This window comes from Leptopilina boulardi, unplaced genomic scaffold (assembly GCF_019393585.1).
Source record: "Leptopilina boulardi isolate dan_hultmark-lab unplaced genomic scaffold, ZJU_Lbou_2.1 LbouV2_51, whole genome shotgun sequence".
NCBI lineage: Eukaryota > Metazoa > Arthropoda > Insecta > Hymenoptera > Figitidae > Leptopilina > Leptopilina boulardi.
In genome coordinates, this window is record NW_026137996.1 from 129,592 (window position 1) to 149,930 (window position 20,339).

The 20,339-nt window shown below is 27.4% G+C and overlaps 1 long non-coding RNA gene across 1 annotated transcript in view; it reads left to right on the forward strand.

Moving 5' to 3' along the window:
• LOC127289957 (uncharacterized) overlaps positions 1-20,339 on the forward strand; it is a 155,110-nt gene that overhangs the window by 2,997 nt on the left and 131,774 nt on the right. The window contains exon 5 of the long non-coding RNA XR_007844238.1: positions 18,913-19,008. This is a non-coding gene — a long non-coding RNA (uncharacterized LOC127289957). The remainder of the gene's footprint in view (positions 1-18,912; positions 19,009-20,339) is intronic.

Consider the following 20,339-nt stretch of genomic DNA (forward strand, 5'->3'; position numbering starts at 1 on the left):
TGGAAATCTATCCTAAAACTTGTCGATATTATCTCCCTGGAATATATAATATAGTTTATCAATGAACATGTTAAATTTAATCAAAAATTTTACAATTTCGGAAAATTTCTCTACTTGGATCGAAATTGCTTTTCTTTATTTTATTTGTTTTAAACGAAACTATTTTTATTTTTGTTTAATATAAAAATATTTCGACTGTATAAAAAAAAGTTTATTGAGTTCATTTAAATTGGTGGAAAGTTTAAAAATTTTTTTAATCAACAATTTTGTATTCTTTAAATTTTTTGAAATTAAAGAAAATCTTTTCTTCGATTTTCTAAATTTCTTTGAATATAAGAAATTTTCCTTTTTTAAATGTTGACTGGTTCTCATTTATTATTTTCCATTTATTAAATTAAAATAGAATTTTAATTAATTTAAATTAATTTAAACTAATTTTTTTTTTCGGAAATTGGAATTATTTTTCATGAAAAAATAAAATTTTCCTTTTTTCTTCTCATATACATGAGATTTTTTTAAAAAAATGAAAAAAAAAATTATGAGCTGCATAAACTTGATGAATCGAAATATATACGGGAAATGGTGAATCTACACAGGAGACGAATAACGAATGTAGAAAATTCACTTTTTAAAATTTTTTATTCCGTAGAGAAAAAATTTGTTATTCATGGAGATTAAAATGCGGCAAATACTCAGTTTTCAGATGATAAAAGCTTTTCGCTAGTGACAAATGTTGAGTGCTTTTAAATTGGAAGTATGAAATCTGCACCACAAAATATTGAAATTTGAATTTTGATTGTTTTCACTTAGGAGGTGGGGGGCGGGGGTATAATATTGAAAGATAATCATTTTAAATTGGAAGAAATTGTATTTCGTGTTTTTCATTTGTTTAGCGAAATCAGCTGCAAAAAAAAGGAATAATTTTTTATTTTAATAATTAATTTGATTTGCATTTCTTAAACTTTTATAAAATTTGAATTTCTCTATACATTAATGAATTTAAAATGATAGTTGTAATTAAATTTATAACTTCTTTGAATGTAGAATTATATTACAATTAAAGTTTACTTTATGAAGTTTGCATTTTCTCGCTTTAAGATTATAGAAATGAATTTTGAGACTTTGAAATTAGAACAAAGTGAGAAATATTGTTATAATAGTGATAGTAATAATTGGTTTTGATGATATTAAAAGTTTGTTCTTGTAAGAAGATTTTGTTGTATGAAAGGTACTTGTTCTTCGATCACACACATTCAAGAGGGATTTAATTAATGTTTAAAAGGCATCGTACTTCATTCTATGTTAAATTACTTTAGTGTTGTAAATGCAAGTTTCGTGTTCGCAGGTTCTTACACGTAATTAATTTGCTCGTAACTGTGCTCAGCTAGGTACATTTCGCGTAAGACCTGCGTGTCGGACCAAACCACATTGGACCAATATAATACACTGTTCCTTGAGGACCCAGGGGACAAGAATGGCATAATAAATTACATTCCCGCCTTTAGATCAAATATTTTTATACTCACCCTTTCTCGAAAGATTAGGTTCTCTCTTTTTTTTTCCTTTTTAATCTCATTTATGTTTGAATAAATAAAATGCGTTATTAAATTTATCAATTTGAAAATTGTATTTTAACTTCTTCAAAGAAATAAAATTGTTAATTATTTAATTAAAATAATTATAATTTCCAAAGACCAATTTCTTTTTCCAACTATTTGATAATTAATGGGATATTTTTTATTTTCGTCTTCTTTTTTGAATTTTTTTTTTTTTTAATGATTGTTTCTTTATATTTTGAAATATATTTTATTAGGAATAAAAAATTTCTCCATTTCTGAATATAGACGGGGATATAAATAATTGGTAATGTGTGACGTCATTTTGTATCACATGGTCAACGTGTGCACCATAAAGTGTTTATAGTTTCTGTATATCATATGTGCACCTTGTGTATATATATGGTGCTCCTATAAATCTTTTTAGAGGACTATAACTTTTTAAGTATACTATACACTTTTGTTTTTGATCTTCTCGTTCCGTTGCTTTGCTATATAGCTATAACTTTATTCAACCGTCAGGATTACCTAAGACACTGGTTACATTTTGCAAAAAAAAAAAAAAAAAAAAAAAGAAGAAAAAAAATAAAACATTGAACACGAATTCTGGATGGAATACAAATTTGAACATACAGTTTACTCACGTTTCTTGAATAATCCACAATTCGCTATAAACACAAAAAATAGTCATAATAAGAGATATATTTTTTTTCTGTAAAGAACATTTTTATACTAGAGAAAAAAAATCACATATTTTTTTTAAGAATTATTATTTTAAGTAAAAGTGTCACATTGAGAAAAAAATTAAATATACTTGATTCGCGAAAAGAAGTTAATTTTTTTTTAAACTTCATTAGTTAGAAATAGTAGAATATTTTTTTTTTTTTTTTTGAAACTCTTCATTGATTGGCTTTGAGTTAGTAATAAAAAAAAAGGGGAAGGAGTCAATATCAGATGAAAGATCAGATAAAATTAAAAGTAACATATGTTCATTGAATTGTATTTGTTCGTTCGTGCGTTTAGCAGGTGTCAATTTTTTTTTTGTTTTTTTCTTTTTTATTTTCTTGTTTTGTTCAATGATTGTATAGTCGATATAACGAATACATCTGTACGTCCAGCACGACGATTCGTGGCGAGACTGTCAATTCGACGAATCCCAAAATTGGCAAAGCTTTTCCGCTCGCAGAATATTCAATTACAGAGTATAATCTACTTTTGCAGGGGCTATTTAAAATTTTATGCTCTACATCATCGCAAATGGATGTGATCTCGATATTGCGTATTAAAATTAAAAAAAAAAAAAAAAAAAAAAAAAAAAATTGCAAAAGAATATTTTTTCTCTTCAACAATATGAATTCGAAAATGGGGGTTTTCGATAAAAAATTCATCATATCTTTAATTATTATTATTCAATATAGGAGTTCGCTTGTTTCAATTAGTAATTTAAAAAAAAAATCAAAAACTTAAAATAATTTTTTCGGGGAAATCTATTTTATAAAATGTTGGTAATTTAAATTTGATTTTTTTTTTTTAATTTCTCCAATGTTTGATTGAATAATAATTAATTTTTAAATTGACTGTTAAAATTAATGAGAAGTTTTTGAACTTAATTATTATATTTTTTATTAATTATTTTCCCTAAATAAGAATATATTGTAAATATATTAATTTGAAGTTAACAATTGAAAATTATTAGATCTATATTTGATATTAACTGATTATTTGAATGTTTCAATTAATTACACTAAATGTCATTATAATGTTATTGTTATTTTATTATAATAATAATTATTATTATTTCATTTTTAATGAATCTTTGTATAATGTTTTTAGTAATTAAAAAATTATTTTAGTAAAAATCTTTTTACTACATTACTGTAATTTATAATTATTAATAAATAATAATGATTTTTTGAATTTCTCGTGAATTTTAACATGATAATTAAAATTTAATATATTATAATGTACTTTTAAAATTATAATTAAATAATTAATAATTACTGGGAATTTGAAATTACTTAACTATTAGATATATCTTGAAATTATATCATGAGAGCGAGAGAGACTTTATTGGACCATACAGGAAGTTCTGATACGAACTCAGTAATGGAAGAAAACCATCAGATTTTTTATGCTCTTTACTTGTTTTTTTGTGTATATTGCACCTTTTCCTGGGTCATAGGGTTCAAACGTCACGTAGAGCACCTACTCGAGTATTTCTCTTCGCTTCGAGTGAACGTGTTCTACGTACTCGTCCTGAAAAGGAGGCTACACAAGAGGGCGAACTGCCCATGAAAAAGCAAACTTTCAAGGAAGACGTTTCTGCATTTATGGTCGGAACTTCATCTCTCCAACCTTTCTTGAACCTAAACTACTCTAAAACCTTTCGTGAAGTAAATTCGATTTCGCGTGACTACTTTCAAGTTCCTCTGTTCATTACAAGTCGAGTATATATACATGCGAATGGAGGATGATGTGAAAAAAATTTTTTTTTTTTTTTATTTTTCTTTTGTTTTTTTAATTTTATTTTTAATTTTGTGTACAAAGTTTTTTGTTTGAAAAATTTACCGGAAAAAAATAAAGAATTTTTTTCCGTGTCTCGAAACAATTCGATAAATTTCAGAGCTTTCACTCTGCATTCTCTCTCTCTTTCCACTTACCACACCCTCTCAAATTAGCCATTCATACAATGAATCAACCGTACTAATTAGAAAACATTGCAATTACCACTTGGGCTAGTTTATACAATTTTCTTCTTTTAATTTACGCTTTGTACTTTTTTCGGTTGATAATTAAAAATTTTGTCGATTATTATTATTATTATTTTTTTTTTTAATTTAAATTCACTAATGGATGATTAATTGATTGGTTAACAAATAAAATATTTTTTTCTATTTTCGATAAAAATTCTTTTTTATTTTCAAAATATTATTTTTTTCATTGGAATGTTTGTTTCTTTTTTTGCAAATAGAATTTTAAAAAAATATTGACACATTTTTTTTTAGAATTCAATAATATTAAAAGTATTTTATTTGCTCTTCAAATTTATACAAACAATAGTTATATATATATCCGAGGGTTTGTTTTGAAACATGTGTTTCTATTAGTCAGTTCAAAAAATAAACTCGAATTGAGCTTATTTTTCAGATTTTACATATATACAGGGTGATTTTTATGTTCCGGACCCCCAAAATATCTTGAAAGGAAATAGTTTTTGAGAAAAATGTTGTATACAAAAGTTGTCAGGTTGAAAAAAATCTATTACACTGTATAATTAAAAAACGGGCCCAGGGCCTTATGTGGGCCCTACAGACAAAAAAGTAAATTTTTTAAATGGAACCAAGTATTTTCAAACTCAGATTCTTGTAGCCAGTGATTTGCTCTTTTCAGACATGTGGTAACTTGTGGGCCCAAAGTTAAATTTGGGCCCAAAATTCGATTTTTTGTGGTTTTAAAGGTGATTTTAGTGTAACTTAGTTCCAAGGGGTTTTCGGGGTCCCTGATTACGAATATAAAGTCAGTTTTTAAAAATTTTCAATAACGGACCCAAAATGACTAATTAAAATTGAAAAAAATTAAGGAAAATTATGAAACTTCTTATTTTAGACTTACTTAGCCTTCTAATTGTTAATTAAATGTTACTTTTATTGCTTTTAAATTAGTATCATAAACCTTGAGGTACAAAATTAGATTTTTACAAATTTTAAATTTAGGGGCTTATAAGGCCCAAAATTCGATTTTTTGTGATTTGAAAGGTGATTTTAGTGTGACTTAGTTCTAAGGGGTTATTGGGGTTCCTGATTAGGAATCTGAAATAAGTTTTAAAAAATTTTTAATAACGGACCCAGAATGACTGATTAAATATGAAAAAAATGAAGGAAAATTATGAAATTTATTATTTTAGACCTATTTAGCATTTTACTTGTTAACTTAATGTTACTTTTATTGCTTTTAATTAAGTATCATAAACCTTGGGGTAAAAAATTAGATTTTTACCAATTTTAATATTAAGGGGCTTATAAGGCCCAAAATTAGATTTTCTTTGGTTTTAAAAATAATTTTAGTGTGACTTAGTTCCAAGGGGTTTTCGTGGTCCATGATTACGAATCTGAAATCAGTTTTTTAAAATTCAAAAAAGCGGACCCAAGAATACTGATTAAAAATTTTAAAAAATTAAGAGAAATTATGAAACTTCTTATTTTCAACTTATTTAGCCTTCTAATTGTTAATTCAATGTAACTTTTATTGCTTTTAATTCAGTATCATAAACCTTGTGGTAAAAATTAGATTTTTACAAATTTTAAATTTAGGTGCTTATAAGGCCAAAAATTAGATTAGAAAATTCCCTGAAACTAAAATAACTCTTAAAACCACAGAAGATCCACTTTTGGAACCCATAAGCTCCCAAAATTTAAATTTGAAAAAGAAACCAATCTTCCTTTTTGCCCCCAAAGGATAGTAAATTTAGAGCTGTGTAAAAGTAACATTAACTTAACAAGTAAAATGCTGAATAGGTCTAAAATAATAAATTTCATAATTATCCTTAATTTTTTTTATTTTTAATCAGTCATTTTGGGTCTGCTATTTTGAATTTTTAAAAACTGATTTTAGATTCGTAATCAAGAAGCCCGAAAACCCATTGGAACTAAGTTACACTAAAATGAATTTAAAACTTAATCAGGGAACACAAAAACCCCTTAGAACTAATTCACACTAAAATCACCTTTAAAACCAAAAAAATCGTTTTTTGGGCCTTATAAGCCCCTAAATTTAAAATTTGTAAAAATCTAATTTTTTACCTCAAGGTTTATAATACTAAATTAAAAGCAATAAATGTAACATTGAATTAACAATTAGCAGGGTAAATAAGTCTGAAATATGAAGTTTTATAATTTCCCTTAATTTTTTTCATTTTTAATCATTCATTTTTTGTCCGTTATTAAAAATTTTTAAAAACTGATTTTAGATTCGTAATCAGCGATCCCGAAAACTCCTTGGCACTAAGTCACACTAAAATTACCTTGAAAACCACAAAATATCGAATTTTGTTGTTTAAAAATGAGTTTTAAAAGAACTAAAAACAGAATTTTCAGCCTTATAGGCCCCTAAACATTAATATTAGTAAAAATCTATCAATTTTTTTTCCCTTAAAGTTTATGATACTAAATTAAAAACTATAAAAGTAACATTGAATTAACAATTAGCAGGCTAAGTAAGTCTAAAATAAAAAGTTTTATAATTTTCCTTAATTTTATTAATTTTTATGTCATTTTTGGTCCGCTGTTTTGAATTTTTAAAAATCGATGTCAGATTCATAATTTGGGCCCCGAAAACCCTTCGAAACTAAGTCACACTAAAATTATTTTTAAAACCAAGGAAAATCTAATTTTGGGCCTTATAAGCCCCTAAATATTAAAATTTGAAAAATCTATTAATTATTTTACCTCAAGTTTTATGATACTAAATTAAGAGCAATAAAAGTAACATTGAATTAACAATTAGCAGGCTAAGTAAGTCTAAAATAAGAAGTTTCATAATTTTCCTTAATTTTTTTCAATTTTAATTAGTCATTTTGGGTCCGTTATTGAAAATTTTTAAAAACTGACTTCATATTCGTAATCATGGACCACGAAAACCCCTTGGAACTAAGTTACATTAAAATCACCTTTAAAACCACAAAAAATCGAATTTTGGGCCCAAATTTAACTTTGGGCCCACAAGTTACCACATGTCTGAAAAGAGGAAATCACTGGCTACAAGAATCTGAGTTTGAAAATACTTGGTTCCATTTAAAAAATTTACTTTTTTGTCTGTATGTCCCATATAAGGCCCTGGGCCCGTTTTTTAATTATACAGTTTAATAGATTTTTTTCAACCTGACAACTTTTGTATACAACATTTTTCTCAAAAACTATTTCCTTTCAAGATATTTTGGGGGTCCGGAACATAAAAATCACCCTGTATATACGTAGCTTGCAGTGAATTTTTATTTTTAAAATTTTTGCTGTGCAGAGTGAAAAATCACAACTTCATTTTTGAATATGTCAACTTTTATACAATGCAAAATCGAAGCTATCAGATTGACGGGATTTATCGTGAGTCATAGATCCCTAGAAAAAGAAAAGAGTCGTTTGTCCTACAGGTGACAACTGCGCTTTGCAATTTACGTTTTGTGTATACCGAACCATAGTTCACCCAGCATGAAAACGGATTTGATCTAATCTTCAACAGTATCTCGTCTCTATTCTGATTTCACGAGTTTTATCGATTTTAAAATATATTATGCGCCGCAGACACCTAAATATTTGATTATAAATTGTTTGCTTAAAAATTTATTTACTTTTTTTTTTTTTTTATTTCTCTTTCGTCTTAGAAATATTGAAAAAGTTTATTGAAATTTAATATTTAAATAACATTCTTTTATAATAATATATATATATATATTATTTACTCTTATTATTATAATATTGATCGTATCGAAAATTTCTTTCAATAAAACCACTTTTATTGTCAAATCCCATTCTTTCATTGAATGATAAAAATCTTTTTATTCTTGAATGGTAAAACGGATGAAAAATAAAATATGAATAAAAAGCGGTTGAAATATAAATCGAAAAGGATATGCAATAAGTAGAAATGAATACAATAGAATGAAAATGACAATTGGATTATATCATGACAATGAAAAGTTGATTGGAAAAATTTTGTTGAGGGACATTTTTCTGTAACTGAGTGTGTATAGTTAGAAATTTTAAGGACTCACATTTCTCTCTCTCTCTCTCTCTCTCTCTCTCTCTCTCTCTCTCTCTCTTTCTCTCGTGTATGGATTTTTATTTTTTAACTCCGTCACGAAATCGATTATCTGCCGCAAAATTCCACCTCTCCACTCAGAAAACAATGATCGACCTGCACCACTGCTTTTCAAGTGGTTTCAATTGGTAGACGTATCGGAACGCAAATTCCAGTGAATCCTTCGGGAAAACGTGCTTGTATGTCCATTTGTAGTTGTGCCACACTCACATACATATACGCACATACCATGGCTTAAAATAATCCATGCTCAGAGAACGAATTCCTATCGGCGACGCAGAACAATTCCGGAAAATCTTCTCGGTTTTAAATAACTATTTTCCCACGGCTCTTGAACAAAAAAAAAAAAAAATTATTTCTGCATTGCGTGGGTGTGTTTTTGTTCTAATTGTGTGTCAGATTTCATCTCAATAACAATAAATTTTTATTGTTTAATTTATATTGACAGTAAGCTTTGATTTATATATACACGAGAATTGAAATGATATTTTTCTTGTCAATAAAAGTTGTAAAATATAAAGAGACATTATTTAATTTTTATTTTTCAAAATATCTTCCCTAAGTCCAATTTTTAAAAATTTGCAATTTTAATCTTTGATGGATTTGAAGCGTTATATCTTGTTTGAATTTATTTTGATATTAAAAATATACTCCACAATTTACAGTGGTATTGAATTTTTTTTTTTATTAAAAATGAGATTAAAAATTTTATTAACAAAAAAAAGGCAATGATTTAAATGAAAAATTCAGTACCTTTTTCAGTAAAGGATATTTAAAATCGCTTTATAAAAATATTGGCAGTTATATTTCATTCACATATTCTTTATTTCAAGTTTTTTTGAAAAAATTAGCCCATATAAGCCATTCTGTGAGCATATTTCAATTCGTTGAAAATTTCAGAATATCCGCTACGATTTTTTTTTTTTTTTTTTTTTTGTGAAATAAAGGTTCGAGCTTTCATCAGATCAGGTTTTTTATACCCCACGGAATTTTTAGGCAAATAGTGAAAAAATTGCATTTCTTTAAAATTGATTATTAAAAAAAAGGAAATTTTTAAAAATGTTTGTTTAGTTTAAAATATTTTAAAATTTCTTCAATTGGAAAATCAGTAGTAAAAGTAAATATTTAGTAAGACATTCTACTGGAATTTTGTAATTTTATCAGTAGTACAAGACAGTTTTAGTCAGACATAATAAAGTATAAAAATAATAGTTAAAAAATTTATATTATTTTATGGTATATGGAAAATTCAATTACTTAAATATTTATCTCGTGTCTAATGAGATAATGTTGGAATGAACATCCTGGTAGGCATCTAAATTTGTTGAACGAAACCATCGTAAAATTAATAGAGCGTTATGAATATGGAACATCGTCGTAGAATGTTGTCCTTACTTAGAGAATTAAAACCTTTTCCAACTTTTGGTTCGTTGTGACATTTTCAAATAAAACAGAAAATTTGCAACTGGAATTAGGTTTCACTGCAAAATCAGCTTATAAATTTACTTTCACAATATCAAAAAGAGAATAAATTATAATTATGTTGATGAATTATCTATCAATGTGAAAAATTTTTCCCATAAATTACTTAAAGTAAAATAGAAATTTAAAAAAAAAATGATGATTAAAAAAAAGAATTAATAGTTAGGAATGAAAAAAAGTAAATTTACAAATATGACTAATTAACACAAAGTTATTAAAACACATTTCTATTAAAAATAAAATTAATTCCAAGAAAAAAGTAAATTGAAAAAATAAAAAAATTGCTTATATAGAAAAATTTGTAATTAAAAATATGGTAAATGAAAAATTCAACGTTTTATTTTATAAATGTGTATACTTTCGTATTACGTTAATTTCACATTTACATAATTGATGTCTGAATTTTAAATACCGTGAATTTAATTGACGAAACAAGTATAAAGAGAAATGTTGGTAAAGGGAAATTATTTTGAATTTATAAATATTTCATATAATTATATTATGTTATCAATTATATCAATTATTTTTTTTTTATAACTTATACTTATATTTTGCCAAAATTTTGATTTAAAATAAGATAAATTTTTTGTTTGACCCATTTTCTTTTGAGCGAATCATCAATTTTGTATATTATTTTTTTTTATTCAGTCGAATTAATTTTTTTTCTATTCTAAATGTTGTTTCTAGTATTTTTGGAATTGTTCTAGGTCAATATATTTTTTTTATTAGGATTAAATTTAAATTTTTCTCGCATTTAAAAAAAAAAAAAAAAAAAATTGTTTAAGGAACAATTTTTTGTTTGCAATTAGTTTTTCTTTGTTGTCAAAAAAGAAAATAAAGAGATAATTAATTCAGAGAAATGTTGTCCGTGCGAAGAGAGACACACTGGATCAAAGTGTATAGCAAGTTTGTCCTAAATTCGAATCTAAGGAAAGACTTGATCAGAATCTATTTGCTGGATCCTAACACTAAGTAATGAACATTCTAGAAGCTAATCCTCTACGGAGGATTCATAGGAGTGAGGTTTAAGTGACCCTGGGAACCACCACCCCCCCCCCCCTCCCCCTCAAGAAAGAGGTGGATTCGATGAGTGGAGAAACAGTTCTCGAAAAGTCAATAATACGTCTGAGGTTTTGGGGGTGGAGAGAAGATGTAGTAGCATGGAAGGTGTCTGAAAGGCAAAGACCCAAGGCGAAGACCCAAGCTGAAATCCCGAAATCTAAGGGACGCTGATCCTCAAGCAAACTGGATGCTATTTACATAGAATGCTCAGTGAACATAGTCCTTCGGGGGTGTTGGTGTTAGCTTTCAACATTCCACCATCATAGACTTTGTGTCACTTTAGGTCTCTCTTCTCTTTCCAGCTATTCGCGTTTTCAGCATAGTCACTATATATATATATATATATATATATATATATATATATATATGTGTGTGTGTACTATAGTCCCAAACCTACCACCATCACTACCACGTCCTTCCTTCCGGGCTTTTCCGGTAAGACATACAGTTAATTAGCGCTTACACGCAGAATTTCAGAAACCCACCTACCCTTTACACACCCACTACCATAAGAGCAATTACATCTCTCGATTCCATGGGATCTGTCTCTCTCTCTCTCTCTCTCTCTTTATCTCATTCTCTCTATCCCATCAAACTCGAAAATGTTAATCTCTTTTGCAAATTATATTTTGAAAAATCGTTAGAATTTTTATTATACAAGTCTGATTAAAAGGATTTATTCTACTGATAAAATTACAAAAATTAAGAAAATCTGACTGAATATTGAGTTGTACTACTAGTAGTAAAATACGACCAAAAGTTAGGAAGCTTCAATTGTCATTGAATGATTTTGATTTTTCTTCTATTTTACATTTTTTTTTTTTTTCAAGAAACTTTCAGGGTGACGGCAAGTTATGGAAAAACTGGAAATCAGGGAAAAGTCGAGGAATTTTGTTAATTAGGGAGAAGTCAGGGAATTTTTAAAAATTCTTTAAATGTCAGGGAATTTTGATTAAAAGAAACCACAAATTAAAAAACTTTATACCTAAATATCAATTTAGTTTTTTTATTTAGACGTTTTTGTGATATAGCTCATTATAATGGTGCTGTCAGATTTTTCATTTTTCAAAGTATTTACTTTTTTTTTTATAATAAAAATTTTAAATATAATAAAATTTTGTTATTAAACAATTTTTTAATTATCTTATCTTTTCATTTATGAATAGAATTGTTACTTAAAAAGCATTATAAAAATTTCAATCAGCAATGCAGAATATTAAATAATTCAAAAGTTTTTTAGTCAGGGAAAAGTCAGGGAATTTTGAAAAATACAATTTTTGGCGCCCACCCTAAATTTCAAAATCTTTAGATTTTACTTTAACCCGAGTCGAAATTTTTCCCTCTTTTTACCCTCGATTTTCTCAGTCTCTTTTCAGCCTAAAATCATGCGCTTGTTTCCAAATCTGCATGTTTAGAGGTTGAAAAGAGATCTTGGAATTTTTTCTTAATTTGAATTTTTCGAAGTTTTATTCCTGCTAAAAGTTTTATAGTATTACGACAAAGACCAATAAATATATCTTCAATAGGGTCAATAAATAATGTTCATAAGAAAAAAAAAATCCAATTTTTACATGTTTTTTAATTTTATTTTTTCGTTTTTTTTTTTTTTTTTTTTTTATTAACCTCCTTTAAGCCTCTCTAGTCATCTTTAAACCCTCCTTTCAGCCTCCAATATAGCAGATATTTCCACTTTTGCAAATTCGAGGTCGAAAAGAGGGTATATGAAAGTGTTGGAGAGAATAAAAGGAGGATAAAAGGAGGTTTTTAGAGAACTTATAGAGAGTCTAAATTTCGACTCGGGAAATTTAAATTGTTTATTACTTGGAATATGTTTGGAAACTTTTTATATAGTGTACCAAAAAAAAAAAAGATGGACCCTAGATTTTTTTTATTTAACATTTTATCAAGAAATTTTGGAAATTTTGTGATGCTTGACTGTTGATTATTATTTTAAACAATTTAAAATATATATTAATGTATGGTAGACTGAAAATATAATCAAGTGAAAGAGAAATAAAAAAAAAAAAAAAACGAAGTCGCTGGGAATGGAGGAAAATTGAAAAGAGCCTCTGGAAAAGACTTTACTTTTTCAGAGTGAATTTTCAATTACTCCGTTAAATGTGTTCTGCATTTTAGTTTCATTTAATATATTTTTATATACGTGAGATCTCCTTTCCTTTTTGGAAAAGACGCGTTAAAGGAGCGCGACATATTTCTTTTCTTTCTTTCTTTTTTTTTAAATTTTCATAATAAGCGAGAAAACTTGGTTTTGCATTATATTATATACGTACGTATGTATATGTACATATACGTATAACTTGACATGGAAAATGAAAAGTGAACTCACTTGAAACTTGCCCGACAATTAGTGCACGGATTAATTAAATCTCTTACTTGCCATAAAATTAGCACCGCAGAAGCTTTTAAGCTGAAAGGAATGCACAACAGCCACACGCGATACTTCACTATCTAGATTATCAACGTTTTCAACGGTGAAGAATTTTTCCCCTTCAGCTATGTGTATTTTAAGTAGTATAAGTCAATTTACAATGCATTCGGCTTTTTGTTGATTATTATTATTATTGTGTGTCTAATTTCGTATTTTTTTCTTCTCTGCATTTTCTCGTTTTATTATTTGTAACAAATATTTTCGCTAATTATAAAAAAATGTGAAAAATGTATTCACAGAAAATTAAAAGGCATTAAAATAAGCTGCAACGCTTATTATTTTAATCCAATTTCGCTTATTTTAATCCATTTTGGTATTAAAATAAGCAAAATTGGATAAAAATAAGAAGCGTTGCATCTTATTTTAATGCCTTTTAATTTTCTGTGTTGTTGTCAAATTGATAAAATTAACATTTTTTTTTTAAATTCTCAGTGGCAAGTAGAACAGGTCAATTTTTTGTCAGACAGTAGAAAATATTAATATTATATTAATATTATTGTTTCTCAAATTTTTTCATGGAAAAAAAAATTCACTTTTACTAGAATAGTAAAAGATTTAATTGAATTAAAACTTTTGCTGTTTTAGTAAAACATTTTGCTGTTCCAGATAAATATTTTTTTTCGTGTTTTGAATAATAATTTATAATATAACTGCGATTAAATTCTTAAACAATTATTTTAAATTTTGTAAAAGTGCCTAAATTTTTGTGTGATTTTATAATGTTTAATAAAAATTCTAGCTATTATCGCTCCTTTAAAGTCAATTAGTGCACGAAAGTTGACTAAAAGTCCGTTCAATAGAAAATTAGAATGCGAATCTGATAGTGGACTTTTTTTTGTTTCCTTTCCTCATTTTTTTTTTTTTTTTTTTGCTGCCATGCTCTGCCCTGTTTTGCGGATCATAACGAGACTTCGCCACGAAACACTTTCATTAAAATGGAAATTTAATTAGGGTCTCTAGCACTCAACGAATTCTGGGAATTATTCGTTGGAAAAGGAGCGCGTCATCACGAGTAGAATCACTAAAATGCCAACTAAACCGATTGCGAGAGTAAGATACCATATCGCTTTTTACTTTATAACATGCGGAGAAAAGTTGGCCTTTTGAGTAGAATCATTGTTCCGAGAGAGTTATCTTCTCGCGTCCCGTTTCTCGTAGGTCATTTGGCACGGGTTGCGGACCTATATTCGCGTATATATATATATATATATATATATATATATATATATATAGGTTTTGGTGAAACTTTTCTAAAAGTGGAATGAATGCGTTTGTCGACGTCGAGGCTGGGAGATGGGACCAAGCCAACGTCGCGAATTTTAAGGTCACGTGGAAAAGAGACCCCGGGTCGAGAATATACACTGGCTTATACGTGTCCCTCTACTGCCCTACAGGGAAATCAACCTCATCTAAGCTCGTTTCTCTTCCTATGTGTTCGTGGATACTCGAGAACGTTCCATGACGAAGAACACATTGTATATATGACATTACAGTGGTTAATTTCAAAAGATGAAAAAAAAGAAAACACATTTTTATCTTGAATGTGCAGCTTCTTCTCTTTAACTTTTTTTTTTAAAATTAAATTTCACAAGCATGCAAAAAGGAACTTTAAAGTTATAAAGCAAAAAAATACTTAATTTTAAGAGTAAAATTATCAATAATTAATTAAGAATATAGAAAAACAAAAATTATAATTAAATAACTTTTATACTTGATTTTTATAAGTTTTTATATGTTACATATATTGTGTGAATAAAATAAAACTATCGACTAACTTTGTATTATTCTTTTAAAGTCAGAATCTCTGGCTAAGTTTCGAGGCGTTTTTCCTTGAACCGCTTTAATGTCTTATATACTTCCCCAAGTAAAAACGATTCTCCAAGAAAGAAAAGATTATGTCGTCGCGGTTAATATGAAACTTGGATTGAGAAATGAAATATAAAAAAAGCAAAAAGAAGAAAATAAAGAAACACTGGCTAGAAGTTAGATTTGTGTTTTTTTATTTTTTTATTTTCTTCTTGTTGAATTCAAGAAGTGGTTTTTAAATTCTTTTTAAAATTGTATTTTTGTGATTTTCTCTTAGCGCAATAGTTGTCGACATCGTTGATTTATACGCAATAATAATAAAACGAAGAAAAATTGTAATTGTATATTTGATGATCATTGATGTCGATTAGATTTCGTTTTAAGAGGGACACTTACTTAAGAAATGGGTAATCCAAGTGAAACGTGTTTTGCATTGAGTACCGAGAATTCTAAATGATCTTAACCTTAAAACGCATTTATCCAGATTTACCCTGCACTCACGACTTCTCTCTGACGCAGTAAAAGTGGAGACGAACGACACCAATTCGTCGCTGATGTCGAACCACTAGAGGTTGGATGTTAAAGGTGACTTGCTTATCAAGCTTTCTCAGACTCAAAGAAAATGACTTTAAATATCTCAACTTTACATTTCACATTCAGTCTGTGAAAATTTATTTCAACGAAATAAATTAATCTAATTTTTTTTTTTTGCTTTCGATGAAAAAATTCTTTATATATCTAACTCAATTTTGTTTTCAATTTCAATTTGCGTCGTTTCATTTTTATAACATAAATTTTTGTTATATTTTGAATTGTAAAAAATTAATAAATTTTTTTTAATATAGGGTGTCCACTGACCGTGAAAAACTGGGAATTAGCGGGCAATTTTGCTCCGAATTGGGAAATATAATTTCTTGTACCTAATATTTTTAATTAAAATCGAAAATTTATATTAAATAACATTTAAATTATTAATATATATATATATATATATATATATATATATATATATATATATATATATATATATATATTTAATAATTGAATTAGTTAAATAAAAAAAAATTATTTGAATCAAATTTTTTTTTCAGTGTTGGTTATAATTTTAATAAAAACATTTAAATTATATCATTGATATTTTAAAATATTTTACAAGATATTTATTTTTTTATCTGTGACCTTAATAATTAGTTGCAAGTAGAAAAAAATTTTCCATTGTATTTTTAAAGTATTTTTAAAGTGTCGAATCGATTTTGAAATTAGTTTTATACTTGTGTTCCCATAGGTGTATGTTTACATTATAAAAGTATACCTTAGGCCGAAGGTCATAAACAATATAGTTGGAAAATACAAAAGATAATTCAATCAGTTGTAATTCGTGACTTGACCTGTTTAGACGTGGTCAACGTGAGTTTGTGCAAAATTTATTATTTTTGATATTTTTTATAATTAATGTAAATAACTTCGGGAGTGCTCGAAATATTTTCGCGAACGAAAAAATTTACAATGCTAAATTGTTATTTTAGAAATTTTTTTTTTGTTTCGAGAGTGTTTTAAATTTGTTTTAATTCCGCGTATTTTCGACAGATCTGATACATCGGTTGACGAAGGTTAGAGATTTATTTTTTATAAATAATATATATTTATTACCTAAACATTAATCGAAAAAAAAATGGTCATTGGTCACCCTGAATATGAAATTTGAATTAATTATTATTTAATTTTTAAATTTTTTTATAACTCGCTTTAATAGAAAGAAAAAAAAAAAAAAAATAGGGAAATTACAAAAAGGTTAGTAGAATAGAAAGGAATTATGATTCGCCCTATTAAGCTCGCTTCCTGTCGATTGAGTCCAGGAATGGTTCGATCCACCATCGAAAGAATCTATTTAGCCTTGGAAAATGGCTTTTGATGTCTTATAGCCAGCTATCTCTCTCTCTCTCTATATATATATGTATACATATGAGGTGGTGAGCAGTGTGACGGAAATGATTAAACTTTGAATGAATTTTTAATCGATTAATGTTCAAACCATGTATACAAACCATTAACTTTCCAGGCTATCTTGGCGAATATTTATGTGACTAGCTGACAATAAATTGAGCTGTGTACTACGAAAATCCATCATTGCGGCAAAATACACAATTTAATGTTCAACTATATTTTATATGTAGAGAGAATTTCCGTTAATACTTGATATATTTTACAATGCAAGTTTCTTGTTACAATTATTGTTTCTGATGATTTAAAATTAATAATGTAAATGCTATAACCATATTCGTTAAAATTATATAATAATGAAAATCTTAAGGATCGGTAATTTGATTAATTATATGATTAGTTTGATGTGAATAGTGATGATTCTAGTGCTGCGATAACGATTAGTGATATAGCGATGAGAATAATAATATATGACAGAATAGTGGATTTATATGAAGATTTCCCTTGGAAATTACAAATTTCTAAAGTTCCGTATCATTAGCGTAGTTTCAATCTTAGTAGATACCTTATGAGAAAGGAAAAGGATATTTTAATTAACTTAAATTTATCCTTACTTCAATTTTAAATATGTATAACAATATCCGCCATGTATTTTTTTTTTAGTTATTTTTTATTATTATTATGATTTATACTTTTATATTTGTAGGTTAAAATTTAGTTTAATTTTTCTGTTAGTTTTATAGTATACAGTATGAGTTTAAAGTAAATTTAATCAAAACTTATTAGTTTTTAAATCCACACTTTTATTTTGAAAACAAGTGAAAAAATAATGTGGTGCGCATTGTTTTTTTTACAGTTAATCGTGTGATCAGTATTTTAATAAGCAATTTGTCCATAATAAAGTTATAAATGTAAAACGGCACTGAATATATATATATATATATATATATATATAAAAGAATTTTCTTTTCTTTTGCGTTTGTATACATAAAATAATAACGGGGTCATGGAATGGGACCTCTCGCCTTCTGTGAGACTTCACTTGCGGCAAACAAAGAGTACAAAAAAGTACGAATGCAAAGAATTATTTTGCTTTCTGTTATTCTTTGGTGTGTTTGGCTGGCGCTTGTGTTTGGTCGACCTCTAGTTTTACGGAGAGAGAGAGAGAGAGAGAACGAGTCACAAGTAAACTGTGCATTACAACCTCCACACACACACACCAACTGAACATTTTAAACTTGAGCGACGACGATGGTTCGTTAGGTATTTTTTACGAATAAATTATTCATTTGTTCCACTTAAAAAAATAAATATAAACTATATATATATATATATATAATTTTTGTAAAAATAATTTGTATATATATTTTGACGCTTTCTAATTTTATGCTGTTTAACAAAGGATGAATAATAATTGAGTAAATTTTGATGCGAAAAAAAAGAATGCTTTGAAAATAATGTAGCATTTCTTTTCAACAGAAAAATTACTCCCGGTCTCGGTGATCCTTTGAGATAAAACTAAATTGCTCCACACTTTTTGCTAATTTTCTTTTATTCGTTTCACTACAGTGGATATCGTTCCAATTGTGAAACTAGAGTTTCATTTTTTTTTTTTTTTTTTTTTTTAATGAAAATTGAACATCACTCAAATGTATTTTAACTTTTTTTTGGCAAACGTGCTGGTAATAATTTGTTATATTATTTCTTTCAAATTTCTATTGTTTTAATTGTTCAGTATTGAATTTATTTGAAATATGTATATTTAATTTTGATGTGTATTTAAATATTATTTTTTTTATTTTTCAGTGATTGTTGTGAAGGATATGGGAAGGATATATACAACGATAAGTGGTTCATCTTCAGAAGTGGCGGAGAGGAATGTTGTCATTAATACATCGATCGGTGAGTCTTTTTTTTGCTATTATAAAGGTCTGAGTTTTATGTGTCACGAAATTATTTGTGAAAAATTGTTTTTTGTATTATTTATTGAAATTACTAAATTAGAGTTTCCACTGACAATTCGTTTTTTTACTACTAATTAGTTGTTTTTACTACCAATTAGTCTTTTTCGCTAAAAATTAGTAAAAAAAAAATTTAATTCATTTAGTAAACGAATCGTTGAAATAGTCAAAAAATGTATATATTGCCTTAGATTTAGTCCTTGATATAATTGCACCCACTTTTTAAATCGTCAAACACAGCAACTTTCTGACTAAAGCCACAAGTGCATTAGAGCTTTAATTAATCAAAGGAGAAATATTAGAGCTACATAGAGAACGTTGTCAAAGGCCGAATTCCTAGGGGCTCTTCACTATGGGTTTGAGGTAAGTCCCCAATAATTGGAAGTCACTATCGATTGATGTTTCTAGTAGTTGAAAACCCCAAGAAAGGAAATCGAGAAATCATTAAATTGATCATTAAATAAATTTCAGTTTTTAAAATTACATTTCTACTGAAATTAATTTTTTTTTATTGGTTGAAATATAATTCTCTATTTTTTTTGAAAAATCAGATATATATGAAGGTATAATAGTTTGATTTTTGGTAATTGTAGTTTTGAAGAAGAGAATCTGTTTTTAATGAAAGAAGTGTAGTCGGGTAATCCTTTGTTAGGCTATAGGAGTAAAAGAAGTTGAGGTTGGAAAAAAAGGGGGGGTGTGGGGTGGGGTTGGACAAGGTCTTATGGTGACGAAAGGAGCGCATCAATCTTTCGTCACGACCAAAGAAGTCACGTAGACGAAGTTATTCACTCTTTTCGTTCCTCTGTGTCAGGTTTGCCAACCGTTTCTTCTATCACTATTTTTTCTTCATTTTTTTTCTCTCGTTCCCAGGTCATCCCCCCTTCCCCAAACTCTGAGTCTTCTATTCTCTTCCACTGACCTTATATAGTCGCTCTAATGCTTTAATACGATTTTATCACACTGGCCCTTATTTTTTTTTTCTTCTATCTTCTCTCCCCTTTTCTCTTCTATCTTCTTCATTTTTCTAAGCATTTCACGTCGTCGTGATATTTTCGCATTAGGAGCCATAATTTAAAAGTGGATTTTCTACAAATCACCCCACCCCCAGGAATGATAAAGCAATATAGTTTATTTTTCGAGGCTTACTTCTAGTTTTATTAATTTTTTATATTTTGTTCATTTTTCTTGGAATATTAGAAAAACTTTACTTATCTTTGTATATTATAGTAAACTGTCGTGAATTATGAGATTTGATGATGAAAAATGTGTACA